Raw genomic sequence first — 6,849 nt, forward strand, 5'->3', positions numbered from 1 at the left:
TTAAACACAAATATCTCTTTCTTTTTTTCCAACTTTAATTTAATTTTATTTTAATCATAACCATCCTAATGGATGTGCAGGGGTACCCATTATGGTTTTTTTTAAAATGTAAATTCTTTATTGTTTAAAGTATTACATAAGTCTCCTTTTTCCCCCATTGACCTCTCCCCGGCCACTCCCACCCCTCAGCATGTGTTCTCACACCCCCCCCCATCTGCATCCATTGGTTATGCTCACATGCATGCATACAAGTCCTTTAGTTGATCTCTTAACCCCTCATCCCCCGCCTTCCCTCATAAGTTGGACAGTCTATTTGATGCTTCTATGACCCTGGTTCTATTTTGGTTCCTCAGTTTATGTTGTTCATTATATTCCACAAATGAGTGAGATTATGTGATATTTATCTTTCTCTGATTGTCCTATTTTGCTTAGCATAATGCTCTCCAGTTCCATCCATGCTGTTGCAAATGGTAAGAATTCCTTCTTTTTTACTGCAGCGTAGTATTCCATTGTGTAGATGTACCATAGTTTTCTAAGCCACGAATCTGCTGATGGGCACTTAGGCTGTTCCCAAATCTTACTGGTAGCTATTGTACTAGTAAATTGTGCTGCTATGATCCATACCACCCTGAACACACCCGATCTCATCTCCTCTCTTTCTGACCCTCAGCACCAAAAAGGCCTGCCAAAAGCCAACAAATTTCTATTTGATTTTTTCAAAAGGAATTCAGGCACTATACCTGCCATACTAAGAAAGATTGTTGGTATGACATGGCTGGCGATGGACTCTGGTTATGATTTGGTGAGGAGGAAGTGCATCAGAGTTCTTTTGTACATAGAGGTCACTATAAACTGATGTGTTCTAACTCATGGGTTGTCAGAATATCAGAAATAAATGAAAATGCATTTTCTCTTCATGAGCAAAGTTTTTCTCTTTTTTTCTCACTTGCTGATGGCATTTTTATTGTTGTTCTCCTGTACTTTTCCGTCCAATTAAATCCCCTGTGAATGTAGTCTTGCCAATTATTCAAAAGCAGTTACAAGTTTTGAATTGCTGTGTATGCTCTTGTTTCCCATAGCAGCTTCCCCTCCTTCCTCACAGCCTTTCTACTAGGCGTTATATCAACAGGTTCATAGAATAGACGCATCCGAGCCCAGAAACAATATTGAGATAATATATTAGGTGTATGTATGTGTTTTTCTTATTATTTAATCTAATGACATTTTCCTTCAAAAGAACTTGTCACAAAAACTGGCATTTTCTCCTTGACGGTGCTAGTGGCCATTTCATACACTAAAGGAAGGCAGAATCAAGGCAGTACCATGCTGATTTTTCTGACTGCTATACTTCTTGTCCATTATAACCCCAAAGCTTTCTTTCTCAGGCCTTTCTTCTTTCCCACTCCCATCAGCCCTTCAAAAGGGCCTATTGCCTGGTAAAGTATAAAGGATTAAGAAAAACATTCCTGCTGTGAATCAAAGCCCCAAACTGTCCACTTTCATTTTTTTAAAAAAACAGCATTATTATAAAGTTGGAAAAATCACCACAATAGCAGTATATATTGAAGAGTATAAAACATCTTGAACTAAGAACATAGCAAAGGTTTTAAGTCTGTTCTTAGAAAACTGAAACACACAAAAAAATCCAAATTCTCCAAGTTGTGAATTTCAAAACAGAAGAAATAGTTTGTGATTTAAAGAGACAAAAATGTCAAATACAATACGAAGTTTACATGAAACCTGAAGAAAAATGTGGATTACTTGTAACAGAATTAAAAATTAATAATAAATAAGCATCACAAGAAACTTTAGCATGAGTTGATCAGACATTCTGCAGTAGGGAAGAATACATCTGTAGCGTAGGCTTCTTCTGCTATATTTCTTAAAATGCACCTCACTGACAAGTTTTAATCCTCTTTTGGCTCCTTTTCTATCTCTTCCCCCTCCTCTCCTCATCACTACCCTCTCTGTTCACTGAATTCTTTACACCACAAAAATTCGCTTCATTACCGTTTGCCAAAGTAATTCCAAGGTTGGTTCTGCCAGGTTACCTGATAGGTATCTGCCCCGACTTCCCTCTGGCTTTATCACCTTTCTCAGGCTGGATGCTCTTCTCACCCCTTCCCTTTATGTTGATGGCTACAAAGCAGTCTGAAAAATGAATAGTCCTATAGTTGAAAATCAATCATTGACTTATAATAATGGAACTGTCCTTGCAGAAAAACAAAACAAAACTGGTAGCAACATGTTTGGTTGCTAAGCTTTAGCTAAACGAGGACCAGAGGGCAGGCTGTCTGCCTATGCAAACTACTGCTAGTAGGAGTTTTACAAAATATTTTGGCTGCCGTCCTACAGTAGCACCAGGCTGTGTTATCTTTTGTGCCAGGCACCTGTGATTAGGACCACGGGGGGCTGTCACTTTGAGGTACGTACAGAAAAAAGCATAAAAAGATTTTAAAAATTGATATGTAGGGGGTATATGTTTTTTAGTATAACTTTCCACTCTGAGGAAACACATTTCCGTTAGACTTCCTGTTGTCAAGATAAATGCAAAAATAAAATCTTAGAAAATAGTTTAAAATTTAAATGGCTATTAGCCAAAATATTTTTATTTTCTGAGAAATATGTTTCTTACAGGCTAAAGTGCCAAATTATTCTATGGTTACTTGAGAATTGCCTTTGGAAGGTATTAAACCTCCTGCAGTGTTAGCTCATTGACTAATGGCAAAAACTGTTTTATGATGAACTGTTTGTTGATGTGGTCATTTAATTTTTTTCCGTTTTGTCACTTAGGCATTTGCAAAGTAAAAATTCTAAGGATACATAAATACGAGAATCATTGTTAGGAAGAGTAGTAACTCTTATATAATTCCCAAAGGTAGAACCATGCCACCTAATAGAGAATGTCAGTTGTTTTTTGGAAAAATAAGGCTTAGGTTCTTAAGCCAATTTGCTTCTGTTAGAAAGTAGTAATATTGCAAACAGGCAAACCAATGAGGTATTTGAACTATAAGAGAATTCTAATCTCAGCAGGACAGTGTAAATCTATACTCTGTGGAGTCTTTCAGTCTGGGAAACCAGCTGGGCCAGATTAAAACTTATAAACTCGGCCTCAATGAACTTGGTTCCCTGTAACTGAAGAAAGAAAAACATGATCTTTCTTAGGATGGATTTAACTCAGGCATGTCTGCATGATTCCAAAACCATAGGTTAGGTTAGTCAGCTCAATCAAACATTTACTAAAGTCAGTGGTTAAAAAAAAAGTCTCAAGAAATAACACATTTTTTGTAGCCCCAAAACCATTTGACAGATTTTTTTTTCTTTTTGCCAATTGAATTTCCATTGTGTAAGAGAGCCTAAGGCCATGATTCCTAATCCTCCTTGTGTAACAACTCAAGTTGTCTCCAAGAATGTCAGGAGCTGTCAAAAAAATTCAAAATAAAATTACTTTTAATTCATTTCACATTACAAAAATATGCCACATAGTAAGTTATTGAAAGTCATGAACTCAAATACAGTTTCACAATTTCAAAGAAGACCAGGAATAAATGATCCAGCCCAACACTATTATAGAGCTATTTTTTTCTCTCTTTAAATGTTCAGTAGTGAGGTTTTTAAAATAAGATTTTCAGAAGTGGTGATGAAACATGCTGGTTTTCAGTGTGTTGATTTTTTTAACACGTGTTTCTTACATTATTTTGTCGTTGTTTTTGATAATAATTCAGAAAGTGTACACTCAATGTTTGCTGGGGATTTGAAAAGAATTCTAGTTGCAGTTATGTTTCCATCAATATGTAGGGTTATATTTCTGTGAGAAAAAGCAACTGTATTAGGATATTAGAATTCTTTTTTTAAAATATGTTTTTATTGATTTCAGAGAGAGGAAGGGAGAGGAAGAGAGAGATAGAAACATCACTGATGAGAGTGAATCATTAATTGCCTGCCTCCTGTATGCCCCCTACTGGGGATTGAGCCAGCAACCCAGCATGTGCCCTGACCAGGAATCAAGCCGTGACCTCCTGTATTAGGACGCTTGATTGCAAGTGACAGATACTTATCTAAAATCTCCCTAGGTCAAGGCAATAATCCTAAGGCTACTTATACAAACTAGCCACCTTGACATAAAGAAGTGACCCAACAAAAATCCTGGAGTGCACTCTTATTTGCTATGTTCATGTCCATGTAGATGAACAAATATGTGTGATGTTGATCAAGCCTGGGTCATGGTACTATTTCTGAAATCAAGAATTCTTCTCAAACTCAGTGGACCAGAGAGTGATTTGTTCTGCATAAGAAAAAGATAATGATGCTAAAAGAAAAATCTATACGAATAAAAGGGTAATATGCTAATTAACTGGGTCAACCAGCCATCTTCTGGACATTCTACTTCCTTCCAGACAAAGCCATGGTTGTGGGGGCTGAGGCAGAGGCAGTTAGGGGCGATATAAGGCTGGCAGGGGGTTAGGGGTGATCAGGCCAGCAGGGGAGGACAGTTGAGGGCAAGACCAGGCCAGCAGGGGAGGGCAGTTGGGGGCGAGATCAGGCCGGCAGAGGAGGGCAGTTAGGGGCAACAAGGCCGGTAGGGAAGGGCAGTTGAGAGCGTCCAGGCCAGCAGGGGAGGGCAGTTGGGGGCATTAGGCAGGCAGGCAGGTAAATGGTTAGGAGCCAGTGGTCCTGGACTGCAAAAGGGATGCTTGCATGATCGGGCCTAAACTGGCAATCGGACATCCCCTGAGGAGTCCCTGATTGAAGAGAGTGCAGGCCGGGCTGACAGACATCCCGTCCCATGCACAAATTTTGTGCACTGGGCCTCTAGTACATACATAATGATGTTGGATTGTCAAAAAAAAAGTTTACTTCTGCAATACACCATGCGTATTCTTCTGTATACAATGATAGACCTTTCACGCATACAAAAGTGTATATAATGAAAATAGAATCATTTTAAATATTTATCAAACAACTACAATATGCCAGGCACTGTGCTTGTTCATCTCATCTTCCTTTCCAAAAACTTTGAAGATAGGAGGGGAAGCTTGGGTTGTGTTAAACTGGAGCTTTCTTGAAACTGAAGATCCTAGATAGACTGTGTGGATGACAGAACCTGTGAAGGTTCCTCAGAGAAAGGCACACAATAGAGCAGAGAAAGACATGTTCTGGACCCCAAGACAGATCAGACAAATTTAGGCAGTTATACATGTTGCCTGTAATCTTCATAACAAGCCGAAATAGGTTGTATTAGCTGCATTTTTCAGAAGAAGTTAAGGCTCAGACAGGTTAAATGATTTGTGTAGAAATCTCTAACTAGTTAGAAAGTGTCTAAGCTGAGATCTGAACTCAAATCTGTATAGTGCAAAAACATGTATTCTTTCCACTACATTATTCAGCACTCATGCTTTATATTGCCCTTGCCTATATATGATTTTATGTAAATGGATAACATGTTATACTTTGACAGTAAGGAGTGAGGATGGCTTGAATGCAATCTAGGTAGGAAGAACTGACACATGAAATCTGACAATAGTAAAAACAATATCTTACGTTTGAAGCAGAGAAGAGTGGATTCTCTCTCTCATTTGACAAGACTGCTGACAGCACTAACCACATTAACATCCCAGAACATCCTTGATCTCATCATTCCACCCCTTTGATTTCAAGATAACTATATCTTGGAAATTAAATATTGCTTTCATCATTGATGCTGCCTATAATGTAAGTAGAAAGCATTACATTAGCTTTGAAAACTATTTTCAGTAATGCTCCTTTACCATAGAGGTTAATGCTTAAGAATATCTCATTGGAGAACATATCAGAATCAAACACAGAAATATTGAACAGGCCCATTGCAACCAGTTAACTCCATCATGCAGAAAATCATACATTATTTAGAAAATAAAATCTGAGAATTATTCCAGAGAACATACCAAAAACTAGAGAGAAGGCTTTTCAAATATTTTAATCTTGTAATGGTTTCTCTAGTTCATTAATAATTTATTTACTAACAGCATGTATAGTGCATGCAATAGTATTTTTTGAGTATCAACTGAATCTTTCATTATAGTCATTTATATTATAAAATCAGTCTTCCAGTACTAGGAGGTTTACATTTTAGTGGGTAGCATTGGGCAGCTTTCTGTGGTTAAACTTTGTCAGCATTTTCATTATCAGCATTTATTGTTTCCCTCTGAACTATTTCACAACCGTTCTAAATTGTAGCTGGCTAAAACTTGGTATTTAAATTGTCAATTTGGATAGAATTCTGTCGCAAAGAAAATCCCAGAGTCAGACTAATGAGCTGAATTGTATATATAGCACAGTCATTTTTAGGTAGCACCAATCTCTATTTTTAATCCCTATAATAACTAAAACAGTGAGATAATTATGATATACTAGAAGCCTGGTGCACAAAAATCTGTGCACTTGGGGGGGTCCCTCAGCCCAGCCTGTGCCCTCTCGCAGTCTAGGACCCCTCGGGGGATGACCACCTGCTGGCTTAGGCCTGCTCCCTGGGAGATTGGGCCTAAGCTGGCAGTCAGACATCCATCTGGCAGCCCGGGAGCCTTCGGAGGATGTCCACTTACAAGTGGGGAGCAGGCCTAAGCTGCAGTCGGACATCCTTAGCGCTGCTGAGGAGGTGGGAGAAGCTCCCACCACCAACGCTGTACTGGCAGCCATCAGCCTGGCTTGTGGCTGAGCAGAGCTCCCCCTGTGGGAGCACACTGACCACCAGGGGGCAGCTCCTGCATTGAGCTTCTGCCCCCTGGTGGTCAGTGTGTGTCATAGTGACCAGTCATTCCCAGTCGTTCTACTGTTAGGGTCAATTTGCATATTACCCTTTTATTATATAGG

The sequence above is a fragment of the Myotis lucifugus genome, unplaced genomic scaffold (assembly GCF_000147115.1).
Source record: "Myotis lucifugus unplaced genomic scaffold, Myoluc2.0 scaffold_13, whole genome shotgun sequence".
In the NCBI taxonomy this organism is placed as follows: Eukaryota; Metazoa; Chordata; class Mammalia; order Chiroptera; family Vespertilionidae; genus Myotis; species Myotis lucifugus.